Source organism: Brachionichthys hirsutus, chromosome 1 (assembly GCF_040956055.1).
Source record: "Brachionichthys hirsutus isolate HB-005 chromosome 1, CSIRO-AGI_Bhir_v1, whole genome shotgun sequence".
Classification (NCBI taxonomy): domain Eukaryota; kingdom Metazoa; phylum Chordata; class Actinopteri; order Lophiiformes; family Brachionichthyidae; genus Brachionichthys; species Brachionichthys hirsutus.
In genome coordinates, this window is record NC_090897.1 from 5,060,548 (window position 1) to 5,087,672 (window position 27,125).

Below are 27,125 nucleotides of genomic sequence, written 5' to 3' on the forward strand. Positions count from 1 at the left end.
TGAAGTTTATTTGCATGTTTACTGTAAATGCTCTCATGTGATTCTGTGTGGTCTGACACAATCTGAATAAAGAATGTTTTTTTTTCCTTGAAATTGGCTGCACAAAGAGGAAGACAAATTTAGATAATCTTAGAGGAACAGAGTTCTACTAAATTTTCTCTTGGTATAGGATGGAGGCACGAGAACAGGTGTAGGTATTGAAGAATCATTTGGATGGAGGGGTAAAGGGTATTTAACCATAAGGCCAAACATCTGGTTGAGCTGAGGACCATGCTGATTAACTCGGTTTACCTTAGGCAGGACATGAGGTTGAGACAGCCCAGAGTGCTACCTGCCTATTAAACTCTCCAAGGTGGCTACCAGTCAGAAAAGATTTGTCTAGGTGGAAAGACCATGACAATATAAACTCATTGCAAGATTGGAATTTTTGTCCAATTTCAAATCTTCTCTCTATATTCTATTCAAATCCTTTCTCCTGACCTTTGATTCCTTTCTCTGCTCTCATCGGCTCACTTCTCTGACATCTCTGGCAGTGTGTAGACTTGTTGAGATGTGCAAATGCCTTTTGACAAAGGATGAATAGACATTTGCTGGCAGGATGCCCCCATGCCACTTTATGTGCTGCCACTTAATTGGAACGCCCCAGTTGTTTTGCATTCCCTCCTCTCTTTTCCACCACGGACAGGATCTGTTTGACATCAAGAGTGAGGCTATGCGTCTCTTCAAAGAGTTTAAAACTGAACGGCGTTGCTGTTTGGCCAAAGTGTGGACCTTTTCCAATAGGAACTGGAGCGTTAAAACAATGTCCTTCTTATTGGTGTGCAGTACAAATGAAGAAATGTAAAGCTGATGAGGCTCTCCCGTGTTGCTTTAGAAAGTTAGTCCAATGCATAACGTCTTCTATGAATTATGGTCAGGTTCCATCTACAAGTCAGCATGCAAAGTACAGCATCTGAGACTATGTACATAGCGGCTAAAATGTACATATATACAGATATTTATTTGAGCGGTACTGTGTATAAGTATGCGTTTCTGTATGCTTGAATGTGTGAGTGTGTTCGGGTCAAAGTTAACAAGCCTCTGCATTGTTTTCCCCATTGCCATGTTCCTCCATCAATCACGTGCAACACAGCTCCTCGTGAGACTTTAGGGACATAAAGTCGAAAAGTCGACTGGAAGGACGGTGATAAGTTTAGATTTGCTCGATGCACATCACACACTAGAGGTAGAGGATGCATGATGGTGTTCAGGAACCCAATGTTGTCCTTGCAAAGCTTTTTTCTTCTGTCTTCACCAGTGGGTGGGACAACCGTTCTCAAGGTTTTTTATTCATTGGATTGGTGTAATATCTGCCCATCCATTTGGGTGCCTTTATAGTCCACTGAAGACGGGGGGGTCCTTATTTCTACAACTGTGTTATTTTCCCGCATGTGTAGACTCAGGATCGGAGTGCCATCTCAAACTTTGTTCAGGAAAAATGCTCCTTCACTTTCGCAGGTCCAACCCACTCGCATGGAGGGAAAGGGCAATTCTTGCCATGGGATGGGCAACATAGGCAAATACCAAGAATAATTATAAGCATATAAAATTAAATATCAAATGCAGCATATATTAAAATATCAAATGCTACATTTCAACAGTGCCAAGGTAGTCGTGAGTGAATTGCCTGCCTCTCTTCTTATAGTTTCTTTCCTACTGGAACTGATTGATGATGCCAATGAAATGACTTCTGTCTAACCTGTGTAATATACTTAAATAATAACAGCACATATAGCTAATGCCTTTATGTCTCTATTGGCATATGGAGGAGATATGTCCAGATAGCTGGGACTATGTCTTTAAAAGGTGTATTATAATATTTAATAAAACTTGCCTGAAATATCAACATATTGAGATTTGTTTTCTACTAAGGGAGTAGTAAATATACACTATAGTATGTCCCATGCTGTTGTCTTCATTAGTTGCTATTTACATGTACTAATGTGTTTATCGGAGAGGAAGACTAGGTTGTTATGCAAAGATAAGAAGTAGGACTTTCTTTTTTTCAGTCCAAATAACTCAGAGTAGAGAAATACTACTGGAAATGACAGTTACATTATCTCTGAGCAGGTAAGAAGAATATTTAATACTTCATATGGGGAATATGGAACCAGGGGTACTTTATCCACAGTCATGAAGGTGTATGACGTTGTTGAGGATGACTTGGTATGGTTCCTATATTGGGAATAAGGATAGGATTTTATGGTGATCTATTTACAAAAGCATGCATTTGTGATCTTCCCACCAAAGAGAAAATAGTCCTTCTAAATGTATTTATATGGTGTCGTCAACCATCTCATCAGTATGAGTCTGTCTGTCTTTGTATTTAATTTATTTTCACCTTATTTTTCCATTTGTTTCGTAGAAAATAGCTGGAGGCAAAATATCAGGGAGGGAAACGGGAGCGATAAGGAAGAGGCTTCAAATAATTTCTCTGTTGGGATTGTGAGGGATTTCAGCAGGTATCGACTTTAGTTCTTCAGCGAAGTCATTTTTGAAAGTTGTGCTTTGAAGGAGTCTCCCTGTGATTGGTCAGCCGTTATGACGTCATCACTGCTCAGTCCTTTCAGTTATCTGTTAACAGAAAAGGGAGTTGGGGGGGGGGGGGAAGAAAAGAAAAATGAGTCAGTGAAGTATGACCCGCTTCTTAATTCTCCCACACATATTTGTGTAGGGCTTCACAAACACACACACACACACACACACAAAAACACACTGAATCACAATCACTTTGGCCACTTCCACTGGTGCCGGTGTAAAAACAAAGGCAGTGACCACCCTGTGAGTCGACATGCCAAACCCGCTGCTGAGATTCGCAATGACAGTGGTGGCAGCATGGGGGTGACTCTGTAATCAGCTTCAATTAAGGCCAAGGAGAGATGAGCAAAATTCATCGTGAACGAGTCGAGTCCACTCTGTGCCTGCTTCTCTCTTTGCTATTTGATCTCTTTGTGGCAAAATGTCTTTAAATGCTTGCTGAGACCTCTCACCATCGTATGCACTGTGCAAGAAAGATTTGTGTAGCCAGTAGTGCTTTGAGGCGACCATTATACATCTGCTACCTGGAGGAGCTCCCATTGCATGACCCCTACAGTAAAGGTGCCTGGCCTGCAAGTATTATCAATCAACTAAACAAAGCAAATATTGACTCTGCATTGCCTGACTAACTGTCGTGAAGCATGCAGGGGTGCCGCAATCATCAGTGGGATTTTAAACAATGAAAATTCATAGGAGGAGGAAATCGGTATTCTTGCTGAGAGGTGTGCAGACAACCTGCAGCCAGACAACAACAATACAAGAAGGCGGCTGTTGATTTTAGTGTAAGGAAGGCAATAGTCTGAATCAAGGTTTGTGCTTTTTTTTTTTCCCTACGTGGTAGGTCTCATTAAAGCCTGATGGGAAACATACTGTCGTGGGATGTCCATGGTCCAGGACATTAAGGCTATGCAGCAAATATGCTCATGCAATAATCAATGGATTAGATTTATATAGAATATTATTTTTCTTATCCCTTTTGTATATCAATCCAATTTGTCCAAAGACTTCATTTTGAAATAACCATCAGATTTAATATATCAGAAATCCATTAGACATGGATAAAGATGTGTTTTAATACTACATATTTTATAGAGATGCAGCTGGATCTATATGTCTCTGTTGTGTCAACCTTTTTACACACCATGTCCGATGAGCTAAAGTCCTCACAACTGAGATCACAGCTGTTGCCCGGGGGGGGCCGCGCTACATCCTCGCTCAGAGAACAACAACAGTCGAGACTCCATCCCTTCAAGACTGAATGTGGTCCCTAGGCGTGCGATAACAGACTATGCGATGGGAATGCACGGCCATTTGGACCTCCATAGCCAGGTGTTAGCACTTCAGCTCACTGCCTCATCAATAATTGACAGAGGCAAACCAATCAGAACAATTTGCTCCCCACAGCGAAGTGCTGGAGCAGCCTAACACCGGTGAATCATTAATGAGGCAATTAGCTGAAATGGTAAGATGGTTAGCCCTCACTGGCAGATCTCCTGTGACGCTGCTGCAACGGGCCTCCTTATACCAGAGCTGCGCATGATGGAGTGATACGAAGCCCAACACGAGGTGAGGGAGAGAAAGAGACGGATCCACGGCAGCGCCTGGAAACGGACCCGAGCCTCCTTACGGTTGGCACGTCTCTTGTGTCTCTGATGCCAGCTCTCCATCTGTTGACCACTGCTCAGAGGACCAATAATGGGAACAAACCCAATTGGCCATTAGCATGGGAGATTGACCTTTATTGGTTGTTGCTACCAATGCACAGACCAGCAGAAGCTGTCTCCCGGGTGATCCAAGTGTGGGGGAGCCTTTACGGACATGGATGAAATCGACCTCGGCGACATCACTCAAACATGTGGGAAGCAACAACAACTATAACGGCAAAGACGGAGTTTGTCTTTGAAGAGTGGAGATCCTGGATTGTTGTTTGAGAAGAAAATCAAAGCCCCGAGGGAGCTGCTCACAAAGCCTCATCGATCGTCTATATTGGAACCATTTCATAGTTTATCAATGCTCCTCTGTCTACTCTCTCCACCCTGCGGGTCCAGCACAGGCTCAATTAAACCAGCAACCTTGATGTCGGGAGCAAACCATGCAAACGCCACGTGGTGGACGGATTATTCCGAAACACACCCTCCTCTCTAAAGTAAATATTTCACACAGTTACATTTTGTTTAGGCCAGATGAATGGATTTGCCATTTTTCAATTTTCCCTTTCCCAATCATCCTCATGCATGTCTCAGTTTAAACATATCTTTATGATAGAGGGATTTGGAATGAGATTGAAAAAGCATTATCATTGAATAATAATTAGAAAGAGGGGGGGGGGGGGGGGGGTGAGACAGAAAGAGAGGGGGAGAGCAATGCATACTAAACTCTGCGGTGTATCACCTTTTAATGTGCAAAGCGTCTGCACGTTATTATTTCAAGCAAAGGCCATAGAATTAGATTCCAATCAAGCATGCTGGGGGGGGGGGTGGTTTTAAAACTTTATTTCTTTTTTTTATTCTTTCCAATTTATGTTTGAAATATTTCAATACTCCAAAGAACTGGAAGGTTTTAGTTGGTATATGCAGCAGATGTTCTTACACATATTATTATTTCAATAATTGGAACATACTTAATTATAATAAAATATCATACTGATACTAATAATTATAGTAATTCTAAATGTATTAAAATGTTGGCAAGGACAAGCAGTGCATGGGAAATTGCCATATAATTTCTGGAAGAACAAAACAGACATGTAGAGATGATCTTGAATGATTTTTGTTTTCTGGGGTATTATTACCTTTTTCTGTTTTTCAGTTTGCATGTAAAGCCCCATGTGTGCAAAGCAACAAAAAAAAGAAAAAAGAAAATCACCTATCGTGGCCTATAACCACATTCCACAGAAAGTGGGAGTGTGATCCTTAATTAATACACTGCTGTCAAATTAGTTATGATTACATATTTTAATGCCAGTGGGAGATAAAGCAATTTGCAGAAAGAAGAAAATAGCTCCAGCGAACTGCTTCCGTTATTTGCCCCCATTTTAACACTCTTGGGCTCGATTTCCTGCAAAGTCTGAGATGTTCCCCGTGGCGTATTTTTAAGTTATGCTTCACAAAGCAATCAGTTTGGAAAATAATTTAGTGCGGAGATAGCAAGCAGTACAGGGCAACTACAGAAAAAGATAATGGTTCTCTGAATTAATTTGGCTGTCACACACTTAGATGTGTCTTATCCCAAAAATAAAGGTTCAAGTGCTCACTTCAACCCGAGGTTTCATCTTGAGAGGGGAAAAAATATTTTTATTAACCTTTGGCTGCTGAAAAATGATTCTGTTCTTAAACCACAACATGTAATAATAAAAGATGCAGCGACATTTACAAAATGTATAGATTAATTCACTTCATTCAAGAAACGTTTTTCTGTCATTTTGTGTGGGTACCATGAACATTTTTAGATAAAAAAAAAGCAGGACATGAATAATTGATTCGATCCGGTTTAGCTTGCGTTGCTGATATTGACACATGCAGATATTGTAGATGGACAGTCTCTGTTTAATGATTGCCATTCACTTTTATGGCCCTCTCAGGATGCCGTCCTCAATATTTGCAAATAGGAAATTTGCAGCATGACCGGAGAGAGTCATAACTGTGGCACCTATGTGTATTGAGATTAACATGTAATTAAAATAATAAATCAATATTAAACAGTAATCCAAAATAATAATAAAAAAGCAATGCAGTCACGTCTTATAATAACTCATTGGATGGAGTTAGGGTACTTTTAAAGAAGCATTCTGCAAATGCAATTGCTTACACATACAGCCAACGTAGATATCTATAGAGTTGCCTTGATAAAAAAATTAATGAGGCTTAGGATAAATAAGTTGCATCGCTACGCAAACATAAGAATGTTCATGAATGCGGGTACGGAAACCTCGTCTCATGCTGGGACCCTCTTCCTTTCTAAACCGCATATTTTAAATGTGGAGTCTACACTTATTCATTTGTTCACCACAGCTTTCCCACAATAATCATTTTAAGACTTTCATGCTTACAGTAGCCACGAGTGTAGAGAGAAAACACCTGGCAATATCCCCCCCAACACACACACCACTCACATTAGAGAGAACAAAACAGGCCTCGCTGTCCATACTTTCCAGTAACTACTGAAGTTTGAAAAAAAGATGTTAAAAGATTAATGGACTGCTCCTCTTATTGTTTAAAAATTGCTCGACACATCAATGGCTGGAGAAAACATTGGCTGGCCTCAATTATGCATTGAAAATAAAGTTATGAGTTACTGACTGAATTATTGATGCTGGCACCGGGAATAAGAGCATGTTGGCGATGTGTCACTGCTTTTTTTTGCTGATGCTTCAGCTTGTATTGATAATTCTTCATCTAAAAAACCCATGAAGTCCTGATCTGTGAAAGATGGAAAAACACACCACGAGTATTGGAAAATCTAATGCAATATTACCGGAAGAGGAAAACAGATACATAATGGAAAAAATTGCAATAATAAAGACAGTGGTAATGCCGAGAGAGGACTTACTGCCTCGTGATTGAGCAATGTGAGCTCCTGAGAGATTTTCTTTGCATGTACAGAATTAAGAAAACGCAGCCCCTGTGTGTGGAAGAGAGGTTTAAAGGCACGAAGGCTCTCGGTATAGGGGCTGTCCCATATGACTGAAACACTTCCTGAGATGCAAATGTGTGTGGTTCATCTACCGATCTCCTCTCTGTATCCTATTCGCCTCACTCACCCTGTGTCAGTTAACCTCTCCAACGCACACAAACACACACACACAAGAAAATTCTACTTGCCGTAATAGTAGTATAGTTTTTAATAATAAGGCAACAACTGCAAACAATGTGATCTTATTCCTAATATTCGGCCTGTGTTAAAGTTGAGTGTCACTATTAAAGCATGAAGAAGCATGCGTTTCTCTTCTCAGGGTAGACTGCGACTTTCATAAACACCAGTTTTAGTTTAGCAAACATCGTACACAGTGCTTTTTTTGTGCTGCTTTTGCTTATTCTCCCTCTGGATCCCCCCCGTCACTGTGCAGCTTGGAGAGCACACACAGATATACTGCATACATAAATTCACATAGTGCACGTTGTGCTAATAATGTCTTTAGTCAAGTGTGACTCTGGAACCCTGCAGAGACCAGTGTGCTGTTCTGCATGCCTTTAAGGTCATCGCACCTTTTCTTTTATCCCCAAGTTCATGTTAAAGTAGAATCAGAACCGCCCGCTCTCGACGTACGCACGACCCAACATGAGCACTAATTCTGAGAGATAATAACGATAGGTATTAGTTATTAGTTCCAGCTGTGCAATTGAGATGGCAATAGAGAGCACTCGGCTCTAATCTGTTCGGATACTTCTGGAGGTTGCAGGTTAACCAGACTGGAGACACCTAATCAGTTCCTGTGTCTACAGACGAGCCGCAACGTTTCGCAATCTGCCCGCTGGTTTGCAGCCGCTGCAGAGCCAAACACACCATGAGACAAACACGTTTCATCAACTGTCAAGGATCCAGTGAGATTGTTTTCACTCTTGTCCATTTTGAGTTTTGTTTTAATTAGATTTTATTTAAGTTGAAAATCAGACCGTGGTTATTCTCAGTTTTTTTTATTTTTATTTTATTTTATTGCTGATTTAAGTCTGTTTAAAACTTGTTTAATTACATTTGAGACACATTCACACTTCAAGCAATTTATGCAAAACACAATTTTGTCAGTTATAAATGCTTTCATCACTTTTCCTCTCCTCTCTTTCAGTGACTTTAAAAAATGACTCAGCACGAGTGGACAGATTTAATATGCTGTGAAAACGATTTGCATCTCAATGACATCAAATTGAGCTTCTTTTAAGATGAATATTAGAATATTATTGCAGTGTTACATTCTACATCATTATGAACGCTAGCATTGTTTTCTAGTTTGATTTAAAAGCTTTACAAATGATATTAAAATGAAAATAGTTTTTAATTAGTTCATCATGCCTATTATTATGTGATAACAAAAAAACTAATATATTTTCTAAAAATATACTATCTGGAGTCGTTTGAATATATATATATATTTTCTAATTCTAAAAGTGAAGAGAAGTTTCTCCTTTTATTTGTGTTACTCTGGGTTGATAATATGCTCTTTAACAGAGAAGAGGCTCGCGCTGTGGCTCTCCTCGACAGCTGAAATGTTCAGCAGGAATCGAAAGAAAAGAATAGCCTCGGTGAGTCGCCTATCGATGTTTAAACACAGGAAGGCTAAACGATGTTCGAAAAGACGGGGACCTCAGAAGAAAGATACAGAAACCAAAACTCAGCTGAACAATGAGTTCCCACGGAGTGTTCGGTCTTGCTCAGCTCTCGGCCGACTTCGGGCCACTCATAATCAGAATATCTCCTCTCATGATTCACCTGATGACTCCCACGGTGCTGTGGATGTTTGACTCGAACGCCGTGCCTCCATGCGCGTGGCTTTGAATTCATGCAGCCCTTTGGAAAAACCAGCCTGTGGATGTATTCTCAACTCGGAGGCAGGCGTGACTCAACTCGTGTCACTCATCTATGTAATGGGGACCGCTAAGATACTCTTACTTTTATTTCCAATAAATGACTGATTTTATGTTTAACTGGCAGACAGGGGCCACTGTTAACCTTTCCACACCTCGGCAACGGCGTGTTTCTCACCTCGTTTGCGAGGTGTGAGATGTTAGAGAGACACCCCCCAGCTCCCCCCTCCAGGGTCCCATAATGTTAACTTGTGGAGAATCTGCTGAGGAAATCAATACCTATCAGGCCACTAAAATAAATACATTTATCACATGCTGATACTTGCTATAACATGCGACTGCAGCTTGTTAAACCTGATTGGAGGCAGAGATACTGACGCTCAGCCACCAGAGGCTAACACAGTACTGTTTAGAAAAAATAAAAGGTCGCGTAACGAAGGGATTGTCATTTTCAATGACATCGAGCGAGGAGATAACAGACATACTTCTGACTGTCAGCTTCCGCAGTCCACTAAAAAGAAACAATCTGGGTTTTAAAATCGCATCGAAAAGGAAATGTTCCTTCTGTCGTCCCTCTGCTGCAGATTTAAGCAATTATGGTGGATTATCGGCAAGGAACGTTTCATTGCTACATTTTGAGCCGTGCAGCGAGCGATGACAAACGAACAACCATTTTAATTTCTATCAGGAGGAAAAACACATGGCTGGAGCCAATGGAGTCAGCTCTCTCATTCTGCCACTGACTGAGACCATCTGGACCGAATAAAGTTTTTTCCCTTTGAATCAACAGCTGTTGGAAAATACACAAGAACACTCCTTCTCTATATATGACTATTTGATATTTTTTTGTCTCCTTTTCAAACCATCAAATGTTTGTTTTATGGTTAATTTAGTGCCAGATTTGATAAGTGCTCACCAACATTAAATAAATAGATTCAAGATTCAAGATTCAAGATTCAAGATACTTTATTGTCATTATGCGAGCATAATAAAATCGTGAGAAGGCCCACGGCTTAAGGCACACATCATAACATAAACTAAATTCTCTCTCTTAAGAAACAATTCTCTCTCTTAAGAAACACAAACAAACGACTTTTCAAATTATTTATTATTTATTATTATTTTTTATCTACACACACAGTTCGATATATATATGTATCCCTCTAACCTGCACTCTCCGTGGAGGTAATCGAAGGGTTGAACAGATCAGTCAGTCTGTCAGCGGCTGACAGTTTTACAACACATGCACTACACTGATGGGCACCATCACTCATGTAACACACACACACGCATCAAAAGACAGAGAGAGAGAGAGAGAGAGAGAGGACTGGAGAGGTTTGTAGAAACGGAAGTAAAAGCAGTTGAAGAAAAATATGTGTGTCTAACAGAGTCATGCGGTGAGAGGAAAAAGGAGACAATTGCATCTCAGTTTCATCTACAACGTCTTCAGATTTTCATCATTCTGAGGTACATTTTCCCCTCTGCAGTGGAGAGAATGATTATGTTTTATTTTCCACTGGTCAAGGAAGAATTTGTTCTACTTGGAGAGGAAATACAATTTTTAACAGTTTTTTTTTTGTCCTGTTTGATTGTTATGAAAGCAAACAGTTATTATAAATGGATGCAAAGGACAGGGTGAAGTGGAGAAGGCTGATTTGTTGTGACCAATGACGGGCCAAGCTGACAGAAAAAGAAGGAACAATTATATGTGATGGCTTCTTTAAAAAAACAACAACAAAAATCTATCAATTGAGAAAAGGCTTGAAATAAGCTTTGACTCAGAGTTAGGTTGTACTGCTTAAAAACACAAAATAGTGTAGATTCCTTATTCACTGCGTCACAACTGAACAACTAAAAATTTACATCGTGTCCACACAAACAGATCTTGCATCTTATTTTTAATGGCATTTTTTCCCACCTGTTTGATGACAGCAGAAAGTGATGGGAAACATGAAGTCAATGTTCCTGTCAGGCCTGATGGCACGTGTCCCAGATGGCTGGATCAGAAGGAAGCCACAAGAATGCTCAGGCGGGCCTGCCCTTTACATTTAGACCAGTTTTCACATTAAAAATGACCTAATTCTTTTCTTCTATTAAACACATTTCTAAAAAAATTAAATTTTTCCTCATCGTACAATTTTTTTTATGTAGTATGAACAAACAATTTATGACATTTGCTTCCTTGCGTGAGGACAGCTACTTATATTCCATTGTTTTGATGAAAACATATTTTCAATTAAACTTTTTGAGGGGATGCTTTAATCAAATCTGTTCAATTTTGAGCTGAGACTTCATGGGTTGTGATCCGCTTTCGACATTAGTTTGACGGCTGACAGCAGTGTAGATTAATTAAAAGAAGCCATGCCATAAATTGAAACACCGAACAGTCCCTCCGGAGACCCAGGGGAGGAAAACCATAAGTGTTCCCCGGAAAGTAGGAAGCAAAATCAGCCCAGGGGAGAGAGGCAAACGAGCCAATCTGTTTGTCTGTTTATGGGAGAGCGGCAGCAGAGGCATCGTGCCATCCCGTGCTGTCATATGGGAGCCAGGCTCCAACAAATGCCTGCTTAATGACTCGATTCATTCACCCCATCGTCATCTCTGCCTCTCTCTTTTTTTTTTTTACCATAATGGCTCATGTGCTTTTTCTGTCCCCATTGGTCAAAACAAGTTACAGCACGAAGGAGCAGGCAGAATGGCACGATGTCCCGCTACGAACTTATGGCTGGGGTCTTTCCCGCTGACATGCTCTGGGATCATTTGTTTTTCTAGTGTGACATGTGTCTGCGACATCCGGGCCAACGTTTCCTGAGCATCGATCCGACCAAAGCTCTGGAAGGTCTCTCAAAAGCTGTATTCTTAAATCTAGTCTGACAGGCGATGACATGATTGAGACGGGCCGCTGAATTGATTGTGTCCTCTTTCTCCCTTCACGCTCCCTCTCGTGCCCCCACTTCTCTCAGCCTCTTGCTTCCTCTTCACCTCTTTGTCCTATCACTCCCTGCCTTCTATCTCTTCTTCCCACCCCCACCCCCTTTTCCTCTCGATCCTTCCCTACTCATCGCCTGGATGTGTCGAGCACAAGATGTCAGATTATTTCCCAGCAGACATTGCACTGTGCGAACTGGTGCTGTATATCTTTGGATGACACAAACCAAACCCCCAACCCCCCCCCCCCCCCCCCCCCACCCCCACCCCCACCCCATTCTTCTCCTTACTGGAGACAATATCACATATTGCCTGCCGTTTTTGATCACTTACAACACACGTATTAGGACAGGAAATGGTGCTTAAACAAAAGTAAACAAAGTGTTTCCTCTGTCATGTTTGTCAGTTGGCGTGTCTGTCTGAGAGGTGGTAAAACATTACGGGACTTCAAATCCAGCCCCATTTAGACACTCGGATGGATAGCCAGGCTACAAAGCCATTCTTCAGCGACTTATACTGATCTGAATTTACATTTATGTGTTGCATGAAGCATGGGAAATATTGAAATCTACACTTATAGCAATAAAACAGAAACCATATAACCGGGTTCCCTTGCAGCTCTCGCATTTTTTTTTTATGTCCACTTAAACTGGGCTTCAGTCCATACCTGTAAATCTAATTGAATGCACTGAGGGCTCTGGCACGGGCGGGGTCGGCCCGGTATCCGGGCCAACAGCTCAGCGTATTGTTTCGATGGCACCTGTCCCCCCAGATTAATAACTGAGGTCTGTGCTGGCAAAGCATGCATGGATACCAGAAATTACAATACTAATTCAGGACTAGGATTTATACACCACCCTCTCTGAGGATTTATGGTGAACTGCAGAATAGAAAGAAGGGGGGGGGGGGGGGGGGGGGGACTAATAATGCTCTGAAAAGTGATTAGCTCAATGGATGAAATTGTGTGTTTGTAGTCCTGCAATTATTATTGTGTTTCTCATCACATAATCAGTTTGAACAATGCAGTTAATGGTATTATTGGCGGACCACCAGAAACGGGGTGTATATAAGCTTGATAGCACTTCTCCATCAATAAATCAGTCTAGTGTACATGGCAATATTTAAATCTATGCTATTAAAATTGTTGGAACAACACTATCAGATTTGTGTTTGGTTATTTTATTATGGATTGATTATCATCATCATCGCAGGCTTATCTGATTTACATGGAGGCGACTGGTGCGTGGCTGGTTAATCCATTTTGATTGTTCTGCAGCCGGAATGCCACCGCCTTGCTTGAACGGACAGCTGTGGACGATTGGACGAGAGCGGAGGGTGTTTTAGTACTTTACTCGTGTCCTTCAATACTTAAAACGTGCTCTCTTTTTTTCCCCATCACAAAACAAATATATCTACCACTTGCAAAACCTTTAAAATATGTTTACCCTCTCTTACGCGAGATTCGAAATAGCTTTTTTTGCTTTGCAATTATATGTTAACTTGAAAGCAGTACATTTGCTACCTCTTTTACTGTGCAGACAGTTATCTCTCTGAGGTGGAATGTAGATGGCCTTTATAATTGTTATTAGTTTGATGAAAGTATTATGAGTCATAGAAAAAAAATCTAAAGCCAATTATATCCAGGAGAATGAAGACAAATGAATAAGAGCGGTGTAAGAGGCACAGAAGCACAGATACATGGGTGACCGGTCCACGGACACAGAAGCCTGAGTTGGGTGTAATTATTATTTGTTTGGTATTTTTTATACCGGTAACATGATGAATGTGTAAATTCTTGTGAACAAGTAAAGAGATCAGTCCCAACGCGGGGGACTTTGCGTTTTCCGCTCACCGATGGCAGCAGAATTCCCAGCTCTCGGAACTGTGACAGCCCCGAAATTACAATTGAGTTTCACTCGTTCCCGCTTTCACGCTTAGTTCCTTCTCCTTTCCTTCTCCTCCCTCCATCTCCAGTGTGAGCTCTCTCGCTCCCTTTCACGTTCTTTCTCTCTCGCTCTCTCTGACGGCTCAATAACAGGTGCCATGCTAAGAGAGCTGTTACAGCCGTCTCTGAGTGGTTGTGTCAGCAGCAATGTTAGCATTGAGTCTTCCAACCTGCTCACCATGCAGGAAAATGGAACGAGAGAAGGAGGGGGGGGGGGGGGAGAAAGTCTCCCCGGTCCCCAAATGATGCCCGCTGGGAGTGATTGCGCGCTAAATTTCGCTGGGTGGTTCTCCCCTTTTTTTCTGTCTTGTGGCCCCTGGGCTCCGATTTACAGACAGAGCCATATTGGTCCTTTCTGCATGGTGGGGCCAAAGCAGCTGCATTCAGCAGAAAAAAAAATACAAAAATGATGACTACAAAATAGCACAAATAAATAAACAAATCAAAAAACACATAAGAAAAGCACATTTCTTTGCAAATGCTTGAATAAGGACTTTTCCGTGCCATCTGCAGAAAAATGTAATAAATAAATAACCGTATATTTGGACCTTGATTGCAGTTTGGCCTGAGTAGTCATAAAAAAAATAAGTGTTGAGAATCATCTCATCCACTTTAGAACAAATTCATAAAAGTTCTTATGCGCCTCCTTCAAAATGAAGAGCCAATTTACGAGGTGCGGCTGAGCTGATGGTGATACTTTCCTGCCTTTAACACAAACAAGGTGATCTGTCATCACGATTTCTCATCTTTAGCTCATTTTAAATGCTCTCCTGAAGATATGAGAGGCTTTCTCCAAAACCTATGCAAATGAAGCTGCTTTGTGAAAAGACGTATCGCTGCGCCTGGAGCCTGAAGCGGGCAATAATCATCAACGGATTGTGTGCAAACAAGAGATGCTAAGCACCTCAAACCCCTGCGAGCGACAGACACACACACACCAAGGGGTGAGCGAGATAAGGTAGTCGGGTGATTGCTCGTTCTTTTTCTTTTTTTTTCCTGCTGATGATCAACAAAACGACAACCAACATTATGTCTAACTTTAAAACTTTTTCATTTCCGCATCTTTAGAATTTGCAGCAAAATGACAAAAGGTGAGAACAAAGTCAAATGATCATGCTTTTTGATATTCGCTGTTACCACAACATGTTCTGTTTTTGAGGGGGGAGACAGCTGTTAGTGTATAGCTGATCTAAAATTAGATTCCTTATCATCATGGGGCTTTTAATTTCATGCACATACATTTTTTTCCCCGTCAAAGATTGCATTACGAAGGTGACCTGATTCATTCCAGCTGATTGATCAGCTCGTGTGTCACATGAAGGGCAGATGGGACATCTTCAGGATCCCAAAGCTTAAAAACCACACACAATAGCAGTTGTGACTTTTCAAAACCAGATAATTTGTCTAAATAATTTTTAGCAATCTTCTTTTTTGTTGGTCAAGTTATCAAATTTTCCAAGTTTACTTTCAGGCGAATGATCATTTCTAACTAGCATTAAAGTTCTGAAGTTCAGAAATTGGAAAAAGAAAAAAAAAGTATTCTTCTTTGTTATTAATTAGGAATGACATGAAAATTCCAGAGCAGTTTGTTTTTCTGGATGTCTCTGCATTCTTTGCGACTGTTTGAGGACAAAGCAGGGATCTGTGAATCTCCCCTGAACCAGTAAATAACGGCTGTAATTCATCATAAGAACAAGAAGGAAATGTCACGGGCACATGAGTCCTTTCTTGTTGTCGAGGTCACACACAAAGCAAAAACAGTAACGAACATGCAAAAAAAAAAACACACACACACACACACGCATGCAGAGACAACATTTTACATAGAAGTTGAGGCATTGACAAATCACTGAGACCTGAAAGTGGGGCCGAGGTGGGACTAATTGAAATGAACTTTAGAAAAGTGGGGACACCTAATTAAACATGAACTTTCTGTTCTGTGTTTGTTTTGACATCATGGGGCTTAAATTTAATCTAATCTTGCTTTGGCCAAACCTGGCAACACGGGGAAAAAGAACACTGAACATGGAGAAGGAATAAGGTCACGGCTTTTCCTCGGCGGGAAACACATTTCTCCTTGTCTCAAGTCACGCATGACACTTTTCTGGAATGTGTGTGTTCATTAAGAGGCGCTCCTCCTCAGCGAGACCCCAGCCCATATGGCATCTTATTTGCATTTGCGTGTTCATCAGAGACGGCTATCCGTGACCTGCCGTGCTCTTTGGCATACATGCGGCACATCTGCGTGCACCTGCGTGTGGCTCGAGCCTGTGCATTTGCATGTTCTGTTTCCTGCAGTACTTTGTTGGGGACACGGCCCAGTGTAGGATCTGTGAAGTTTCCCAGTAACAGAGTAATTCCTCAGTGGCTGTTTAGAGTGTCTCCAGCAGTGCTAAGTGTTCTACTCTCTGTGCCTGATCAGAAAACAGGACCACTTTAGTCAGTTTGTTTAAGGTCCCCTGAGAAGGCTCTCATATCCTCCTTCTGCTCACCCATTCCTTTTCTCTACTCACACACACATGCACACACACACACACACTTGCAGTGCCACTTTCATGCTCCCTCATTTACGGCATATGAGAGACAGAAGTCAAGGTGTCTACATGAAGTCCTTTTTATATTATGTTAATCTTTTTATTGAAAGAATTACACTTGCTGCAATTACTGAAGCTGCTTCCTGTTAAACGTGATGCTATTCTATATAATTATTTATATATATATTATATATGTATGTATACTTACCTTATTTCACTGTAGTCTCTATAGCAGGTTAATATTTAGTGAACCTATTAGAGCTACCCCAACAGAGCACTCTCACGGTAATTGCAAGTGATTTAAACAGTAATGTAGTGCTGCTGTGGTAATATTGCTATCATATTTTATTTCATTCTTTTGTGATACGTGTACAGTATGTTTGATCAAAATGCCTTTTACGGATTGGCAGCCAAAAAAAAGTATGCCGTTTAAAATGTATTTGCATATAAATCCTGCATTCTTTGGTACGTCTGAGAGTTGAATATATTTGCAAAGGAAATTTTTCCTTCAAGGAGAATTTATCCAACAACATTAAGATATATTCGCTCTGTTTTCTGGCCTGTTCTATTATCCTTGTGTAAAGGTGAAGTTTCCTCACAGGAGCTGACAAGTGTGAAATTACGATAGGAAGTGCTTCATACCCTGTCTTGCCATTTACCTTCATTCATTTATACACGGCGCACACACACACACACATATGCTCCTGACAGTCCACAGCTGACTGGTTGATGTGGCAATCATTTCTTTATCCAGGAGTTTGGGGGGGCGGGGAAGAAACCTCACATGATATGCATGACATTTTTGCCTTTAGAATCTCTCGAACTATCTGCCGTCCTTTGGAGTGATATTGAATGGAGTGCAAAGATATTGGAAAGCAGGTGGCTGGTAGGGCTAGACCTACACGGATCATCTCTACTACTTGTCTCAAGCCTGGGAACTAGGAAACTAGATCCATATGACGTTCAAACAAGAGATTGACACTTTCGTCCACGAGGTGAGAGAGGTTGTCAGAGCCGACAGTGTCCTCCAAGGACAGTCTCCCTGATTCACTGACCTTCAAACTGTTAAACTGCAAAAGACATAGAACTAAGATTGCATTAGCGCAGAACTAAATTCAACACATTTTGCACATGACAGTAATTATTACAAAGTCTAGGATCTTTGTGTTAATGCTCCTCAAACATGGATGCAAGTTTCTCGGGATCAGAGAATAAATTGCCATCCTTTCTCCTCTCCAGTTTACTGTGTGTTCTATAAAGGTTATGCGGATGACTGTGTGGCCGGAGGAACTGAGGAAACACTGGGCGGTCATGAGTCTTTGTCTTTGAAGACTGCACACTGTGTCCGTATCGTTGCAGCGGCGTAATGGATACAGGATCATGCTGTTGAGCTTAACGGAGCACCATCGCGGCCTCGCATTTAGATCTCTCACAGCTGTAGGGCTCAGAGTACTGAGCGCTCACAAAATCGCACAGGCACACACACACACACACACACACACACACACTATCAGACACACACGAGACGCAGCTGACTCCTGGCGTGATCAGAGCTAAAGAGATCCAGAGCGGCGCTAGTTAGACTAGCACTAATGGAGATGAGCTGCCTGGTTAGCTCAATGGAAAATTGAGCAGAGTGGCTGCTTATTTCATCGCAGCAGTGATTCACTCCTCAGGGGACACGCAGTCAACTTACACTGATTTTCAATGAGACCCAGTAAAAAAAATAGATGCAACACTTATCTTTTTGGACCAACACATAAAGATTTGATGAGCTTTTTCTGCACATTTATTTCTCTCAGATGTATTGAACATACATTTGATCTCCTATAAGACATGCTCATTTTACAACTGTAACCCTACGCCAATGTTGTTTCAATGATCAGTGTCACAATCACAGACCAGGTCTAACCAACCACACACTCCAGGAGTATCCATCTTTTCCGCATCCATGATCATCCGATACCAGAAACCCAGACCGCTGATGCTTTAGCTAAGGAATTTTTGCACTCTGTCAGATACGATCTCAGGGAAGATCATCATGTGTCACGACTTCGGTCTTGCTGCACTAACCGACTACAGTGAGGAAACGTTGGATTTTGGTGGCCCGTGTTCTCTTTACATGTGTAGATGTGTCAGAGTGCATGAGGCAAATGGGGAAATTATTTTGCCTTGGATTATCTTAAGTATATCTTAATGCTTAACTGCTGAATAAAATAATGCATGAATACATCTTTAATATTTATTTCCTACCTGTGAAAATTGGGCATTAAAAGCATTTCAATTATATCTTTAAGCATATAGTGTTGTTTGCAAGAAAGTTCTGAAAAAAAGAGGTCACCTAACTCGTCTCTTTAGTAACAAGTGCATTAAATCATGTCACCAGCCAGGTCCGGTAAAAATCTGGGCCACGCCCGAGTGCATATATGCCCTGCCCGGCAGCACTGTCGCGTAGTAAAAACTGCTGAGGATCACTGGCAAGCAGGAGGAGGTCCTCTGCTTTTATCCCTCTGCCTGACATTCTGTGACATTTAAGAAGTCGTTAAAGGTGTGAGCATGTGGAGAGCGCAGCTCCTCGGGCAGAGAGAGATAGAGAGAGAGACCCTCAGTGCTGTCACCAAATAAAACCTTGTTGGATGAACTGATTATGCTGTCAGAAAAAATCACAGCATTACATTACACTCTCCCTGAAAGATGTATTAACTGTGTTGACAAATCATGTGTGGTGGCGTGCGCTATGAAGATGCCCATGGCGGCGCGGTGCAGTGCTATAATTGAGCCCTGTCGTCAGTGCAGAAAGGAGGATGCACTGCAAATGATCGGATGGAGTGCAGTCTGACTCTGGCTTGGACAGTTCTGCCGGAGTTTCATTCTGGGCAGCCTTGGCTGGGGCACAAACACACCCGGGCCACGGAAGATAACAGTCTCCACTTTTATGAGCGTCATCCTGTCCACCTGCAAACAGACACTGCAGTGTAGTCAGATCTGGCTCCTGTCGGTGCTGCTGACAGCTAACGTCCTGCTATTTGTCCATCCCTGGCATCCGTCTCCATAAAGGCCCTGCTGTAAAAAGCCCTGCTGACCTACATCGTTAGGCGCCGACCCTGTCTTTACCAGCAGTAAATGTTTGTTTAGAGGCAGTCCCCCCTGTTCTGAAGAAGCAGTGAGAGGAGCCCTCAGGTTCAGAGCTCTCCCTCCACCGACAAACTGTCAGCTCCAATACAAGCAGAAAACCCATAGAGAGACAGGACAAGTGATTACAAAGCCCCAGAAAAATACACAGATATACACAGACCACCCACCTTGACCCATTGACCTGACAAATAGATGTGTGCAAATGCGTAGGAAGAATCCAGGTTAAAACATCCTCTTGTGTTCCTTTCACATGAACCTGTCCGGTGTTCTCAGTCAAAAATGACAGCTGCACATTATCTGATTGTAAATGCACAATAATACATATCATTTCACCAAATACTGTGTTTCATCTTCCTATCACCTCAACGTGAGATCCTGATGTAGAAAAAAAAATGTGGATAGATTCTCATTAGGGTTGTGCACCTTTAATAAAAGTCATTGCTGTAAATTTAAGAAGTCTGAGGGGAAAAAATATCACACTTAACCATGTTAAAGTAATACCTAACAAATCTGTATTGTATCTGCACGAATAAGCAGATACAAAACTTCAATGGATATAAATAACCAAAACCATCCCCTCTCACACGCATCCAGAGACCTTTCCTCTTCTCTCCCTTAATGGACAAAAATGTGCACCATGTAAATCTGTCCCTAGTAAGAGTGAAAGTCAGCCGGGTCACAGTCAGCCCTCTGCCCATCAATCTGAGAAACACACTCTCCACACCGGGCGGTCTTGACATTCCCATAATACACTCAGAGGTAATAGAGACCCAAAGATGCCTGAGGGGACATAAGTCACAGAGAAAAGACATGGTGACAGACTGACAAAAGCCTACTACAGCCGGATGCCTACAGTCTCAGGTATAGGCCCCAAGAGGTAGCTGCAGTCCCAAAGCCTTTGTGGCAACTCGTTCTGTACTCAGCCACATCCCTCATCACGCAGAGGGGACAGGAGGGCTCCATGATGGATGTTGTAAAGTGGATGGTTGGAGGTTTGGGGTTTTAAATGGGGAGCCCATCTGTAATATCCTGTGCGGAGGCCTCTCAACTGCTGCAGTTATACATTTAAAATGTCTCTCTCTGTCTCTCCCCCCCCGACTCTGGGAGGACAGGCACATGGCTACATGCTGCTCAGGTGAGCAGGTACAGATCAATCTTCACCTCCATTTCCCCAACAAGACAGAGACTGTAACGCAGAAACCCGAGGAGGTACTTCATCCGCACAAAAAAAAACATAATCTACTCTGCCCTCTGTTGAACCAGTGCATCTTCAATAGCACCTTTCTCTATCACAAGAAGGCGCACTAAACTGTACAACTGATGTTTTTTTATTATTGTAACTAGCATGGCTGATAACAGAACAAAATCCATATGTGTGTGCGGGTGAGTGCGGGTGTGTATGTGTGTGTTTTGGATGCTCATTCCTACCAGTCTGACCTGAACTTGTCTTGGTTAAATCCAAAGCTAAACACACAGACATCTGGTCTCTGTAATCCTCTTAAAAGACCCCCCCCCCCCCCCCCCCCCCCACACACACACACAAAGTAAAACTGTGGTAACTGACTTTGGGACATGCCAATTAACTGATGTCCATTGATTATCTAAAGGCAGGCTATCCAGGGTCACGATGTAGGCTCTAAGCATGAGGAGGCACCTTTAAGGCCACTTGAGCCCATCTGACCATTTATGTATCTGCTGGATAAAAGCTCACATGCACTGACACTTACACATTGGGACGTCAAAAACAGTCTCAGCAGGGATTTCCAGACTTCCCTCTCCCCAGCCACCTCCCCACCAGCTCTTCCAGGGGAATCTCGTGGCGTTCCCACGCCTTCCGAGAGACAGGGTGTCTCCAGCGTGTCCTAGGTCTTCCCCGAGGCCTCCTCCCAGTGGGACATGCACGGTACACCTCCTCAGGGAGGCGTCCAGGGGGCATCCAAAATAGCTGCTCCCAGCCACTTCAGCTGACTCCTCGAGATGTGGAGGTGCAGTGACTCTACTCTGAGCCCCTCACCCTGTCTCTAAGGGTGTGCCTAGCCACAATGCGGAGGAAACTCATTTCGACCCAAAGCTCATGACCATCCATGAGAGTAGTCATAGGCTGACCGGTAAATCGAGAGCTTCACCTTTCGGGTCAGCTCCTTCTTCACCACGACAGACCGATAAAACTCTGACAAAAGCTGCTCCACCGATCTGTCTGTCAATCTCACACTCCATCCTTCCCCCACTCGTGAACAAGAGCCCAAGATACTTGAACTCCTCCACTTGGGACAAAGACTCCCCACCGTCCCGGAAAGGGCAAAACACTTTTTTCCGATTGAGAACCATGGCCGAGGATTTACTCGCTTCACACTCTGCTGCCAACCACTCCAGTACACGCTGGCGGTTCAGGCTCGAAGAAGCCAACAGGAAAAGTTTGTCCGCAAAAAGAAGAGATGAAATCCTGTGGTTCCCCAAACCTGGCCCCCTGGTTGCGCCTAGAGATTATGTCCATAAAGATAAAACATCTCCATCAACACCAATGATGGAGAAAGAAGTTTCATTCTCACATAACGACACTCATCACTAATTCATATTTTTATTTTCCAGGGTCTATGAATCAACAGTGTCCATACTGCCAATAAATGGAAGCAATAAGAAAGGAAAGCTCAAGCTATGACCCTTAGATAGCCAAAAAGGACGCTGCGGTGTCCCTGTCATGGCATACGACCATGTTGTCATTTAAACTTTATTATATGTTTGACATGTTAAGCGTTCAACCCTCCAGGGTGCTATTTTTTAGCAGTGAACTATCAACAAATCTTTGTTTGTCCCCTGGCAGAGCGCTTAGTAGGAGCGATTAAAGCTTTTTGAGAGAAACAGACTGGAACAATAGCGGGGACTTCACTCTAAGCGGCTTCCTGTTGCGCGGCAGCGCGAGACTGAGCATTGCTGCAGAAGAGCGGAGAGAAAGCGAGAGAGAGAAAAGCATTTCATATCACAAGTACACGTCGCTAAGCGAGGAGTACACAGGGTGAATGAAAGAGAGAGCGAGAGGCATTTAAAACAAACAGTTTATTGACTCTGCTGCAGAGAGCTTGTGTCTGAAGAGAGAGATGTGAAAATATACATGTGTGTTTACAGACGCATGCCTTCTACACCAGCCTCAGCCACTTCGCACCCTGCTTGAGGGTTTTAAAATATCTCTGTGGACAATACTTGCTGACATTTCTTTTTTATATTACCTCCGCCGAGGATGTTATGTTTTGGCCGGCGTTGTTTTGTCTGTCTGTCTGTTTGACTGTTAGCAAAAAGCTATGGATGGATCTGAATGACATTTTTAGCAAATCTTACAAGGAACAGATGATTACATTTTTTAACCCTGTGAGGCAGAATTTGACAGGGCCTTAGCCTGGGTGTTCCTTTCTCGGCACTGCTGAAGATAAGACTGTGATGGCTGGATAAGTGAGAGTTCCCTCAGGGGAACTGGGATGGATAGATGACACTTATTTAGATTGTGTAGCACTTTGTCACTGTCTTCATTTGCAGGCATAAAAACGGAGTTGCCAGGAAGGCTCTGCAGCACGTTAGTGAGAAGAGACCATGCATGCACAGACTCAAAATAAGGCGAAAATATTGCCGTAATTTTAATCAAATCCAGATCGCTCTGCGATGGTAATCAGAAGCAGAGTGGTCCAGTCAGGAGCCAGTCTGCTCTGGCTTTCATTAAAATGCTAGGCCACTACTTCTCACATCCCTCTGTGCATTTAAATAGTTAATGGATTGCCAATTGGCTCGACTACCGTAAGTTGGGGTCGGAAGGAGGTGTGGCGGAGCTCTTCAAAAGTGTATTTGTTCCACAACAGAGTGACTTTACAATCTTGCAATATTCATGATGTGTTAAGGAACTCTAAGTCCATTTCCCAGCTTTGAAGTTAAAGCTACACCGGATTCAACCCATCTGTTAGGCGTTCCGACTGGTCAGGAATTCACCACCCATGTAAATACAAACCATACAATATTCTTCTTTCCTTTTTCATCTCTTCAAACAAAGTCTACAGAGCCATAGGTTGTATGTTCCCTGGCTGTGCTTTGAGTGAACGCTGTTCATGGGTTCAGGGTTGACAAACACAGTTGCTGCTATGGGGAGTGAAAGCGTGCAAGGAAGGAGATCAGAAAAGGAGAGATGGGTAACTCTATACAGGTACAGGATACTGTGTAGGAATTATTGCACCACACCCATACAGAGACTTAGTGCTTGCTGCAGGACCTCTTTGAAGGAACTATAAAATATTAAGGGGAAGTGGATACCTCACTTGGCTTAATGCAGATGTGAGCCAGGCCACACATCTGCTTTAAAGATAAAATCCCCATTTTTCTATCTTTTCATCTTTTTTCCTACTGCTGCCACCTCTCTCTCGCTCTTTATCCCTGGCAGAAGAAACCTTCCTTCTGCTTTGCTTCCTGAGGTTTCCTGATTGCTGCCTGCTGAAATATATTTGGTGGGGACAGGGGGTGGGACTATTCCTTTGAATCGGATTTTAAGGATAGTGTGTTTTTACGCTCATATGCAGATTGTAAAGCCCTCAGAGACAAATTTGTGATGCTGGGATGTGTAAATCAAAAATTGATTTGACACAATCTACATTCCTACAGTTGAAAAAATCAAGCAAGGGGCTGATATAAAGTTATAAAGATATAAAGTTGATTGTTTTCTTCTGCTCACTTACCGGTAACTAATTTTCCGAAGAAAAAATGCGCAAAACTTACTGGTTGAAGCTTCCAACATATATTTTAAGTAGTAAAATAGTTTGTCTGTTCTGTCAGACAAAGCAAGTCAATAAAGGCGACACTTTGGGCTGTAGGTAATGCTAAAATGTGTCCCTACTTTGTCCCTGTCCGAGAATCTTTAAGCTAAAAAATAAAAATAAAAAGAGTTTTTAAATATTAAAGACAGCAAGAGATTATGCAGCAGTTTCAAAAATGGACTGAATTGACTTTCTCAGCAGAGAGAGAGAGATGCAGAATGCATACATCAAAATAGTGCCACTGAGCTCTGGCTGCTTTTAACCCTACAGCTATCTACTTAGATGTCTCTATCCATCCATCTTCCTCTCTCTTGGATTTCTGCTCAAAGTTTGATACACAGTATGCCAAGCCAGATGGTCAGCCACACGGTCGAAGTATGTACCAACACCCTCTGACAAACCCTCCCGCCCAGCTCCAGATGGCATGCCCTGCCTGGTTCTACTGCCACGGGGGCGGGGACTTCAGCAGTATCGGTGTGACTCAACTCCCTCAGAGCGTAATCCGCGTGCATGTGTGTTTTGATATGCATGTAAGCGTGTGCACTTGTCCCCAAAGCACTCTTGTTGGGTTGCATGTTTTTGAGAGTCCAAACAATCAAATTACTGTCTCACGGGTGACATATTTTTCTCCTTTGGCCAAATTTGGCTACCCTGCTTTCACTCTGGAGTTCCAACTCGAATACCCCCTCCTCCCCCCCTTGCTGAGCTGAACTATGCAAATATTAAACACTTTTGTTTTGTTAAGGTTTTCCTTTTTAAGCTTAGCATTGAAGCCGCTGAAGAGCTCCTTGTCAATGGCTATGGATGTAATACATTTGTGCAATACCAGAATAGAGAGAGAGGGCGGTTCGCCGAAGGCCTCAGACTCTAACGTGCCCATTGTCCTCAGGATCTCTGCACATCATCGTTTCATCGTGTTCACCCAGGCAGAACAGTAAAGCCGTGTTTCAATCAGCCGTTTATGCTTTACCGCCAGAGACTCATTGGCAGATCATTTAGGGACAGCCACTCGTACCGTCAAAAGCCTGTCTTACTTGTTGGCAATTATAGCTGAAATCTCCTGTGTCACGCTGCTGATTTCTTCATTTTGACATCAGTTTGCAGGTACAGCTCTTTCTGCGATGCCACCCTGTCCCTTCTTATGTAACAGAGCTGTGCCTGAAATAATGATAAGTTATGGGGACTTATTCTGCAGAGGAGCCATGTTCAAAATATAGACATTAAGTCTCTGACATTTATGTGTGGAAAAACAACAACAATACAGCAAATCATTTCTTAATAGGTAACAGCGGCGCTAAGTACAGAATCGGATTCTCCTGTTTGGCTTGATTAAGCCAAGGGACCAGGGGTAAGTCCAGTTTGCCTAGACGTAATGATTTTCATTTGTCTGTACAGGACTCATGTTGTGCTGGAGAACACAGTCCGGCTTTAAATGGAAATGAAACACACCAAAGGAGCTGCACTGTGGTGTTTGTTAAAATAACAGGAAACAAGTCCTCCGAGTGCATCCTCCTACTCCAGCCTGCAAAAAGGCGAGAGCCTTTGAAAAGCAGCAAAAGGAGAAACCTGAAGAGAAACTTTGCTTCTGATCTGAGGAATATTTCTACTCATCACCCTTCCAAATTAAAAAGCAGTTATGAATAATCCTCACTGGAGACTCTACTTAAATTAATGCCTCAATTAGATTGGGAACATTAAAGGTAGTAATGATTCCACTCCTCTGTATTGTAATTTAAAGCCTGCTTGCGCTTCCCTGGGAAAGCGGCTCTTAGCAGTGAATGTATTAGAGTAGATTAATGAGGGTAGGATATGGAGGTGACTAGCAGTGAGAGCCAGGCCACTCCACACCCTCTTTTCTCACTTCCTTAATGGTGTGGAAAAAGGAGGTTTATCAATCATATGGTCTTTGTCAATCAGAGTTTGCAGGGCTACTTTTTGCCAAAAGTTTTGTACACACTTCTTTATGTAACTTTGTATGAATGGATCCGATTGTACCAAAGAACCTATGACAATGACAAATTATGTATGCTATAATCTGGGCAAAGGCACAGTTCAGTCAGGACCATCACCGCTCTACGCCTCTATGAGTGTAAGTAAGTGATCCATCCTTAATCGATCCGGACATGTCAGCATGGACTAGACACTCACCTCTGCCTGTTATCTCTATCTGTAAGGAAGCCTGCCTCCGTCACAGCGCTGACCACAGCCTAACCTAGCTGGTCAGCTCCAGTCACAACCCAATATACAGCAAAGATGAGCCACCGATGACTTTAAGAAGGCTTCCTGTGGATTCTGATCTCCCTCTAAAGTCGGGTTTACCTTAAATGAAATTAACAGTGGAGGGATAGTGGCTGGATTAAATTGTATTAATCGGTCAAATCTGTGGTGACCTTATTTCGGTGAACCAGCGTGATAATTGGAAGTCCTGCACAACTTCGGGGATTACCGTGTTTATCCTCCCATAATCCCCATAAACATTAAGACACAACAGCCTACATGCTGATTAGCTTCAGGCAGGAACAATCAATCAGTGATAAATAAATAGCGCTCCAGCTTTCTCTCCTCATGAAAGAACAGGGATGCAAGCAGCTGGTATCTTGCTGCTCTGAACTTCCTGTGTCTTCACCACCTCCACAGGCACCATGGGAAATAGATGAACATCTCCAGCAGAGCCAAATCACACACGTGACAATGAATTATT

General features: G+C 42.5%; 1 protein-coding gene across 1 annotated transcript in view; it reads right to left on the reverse strand.

Moving 5' to 3' along the window:
- Nucleotides 1-2,385: 2,385 nt before the first annotated feature.
- The window catches only part of mafa (MAF bZIP transcription factor a), a 61,029-nt gene continuing 36,289 nt past the window's right edge, over nt 2,386-27,125 (reverse strand). The window contains exon 3 of the mRNA XM_068760808.1: nt 2,386-2,613. The gene's annotated coding sequence lies outside the window, so the exon portion shown is untranslated. The remainder of the gene's footprint in view (nt 2,614-27,125) is intronic.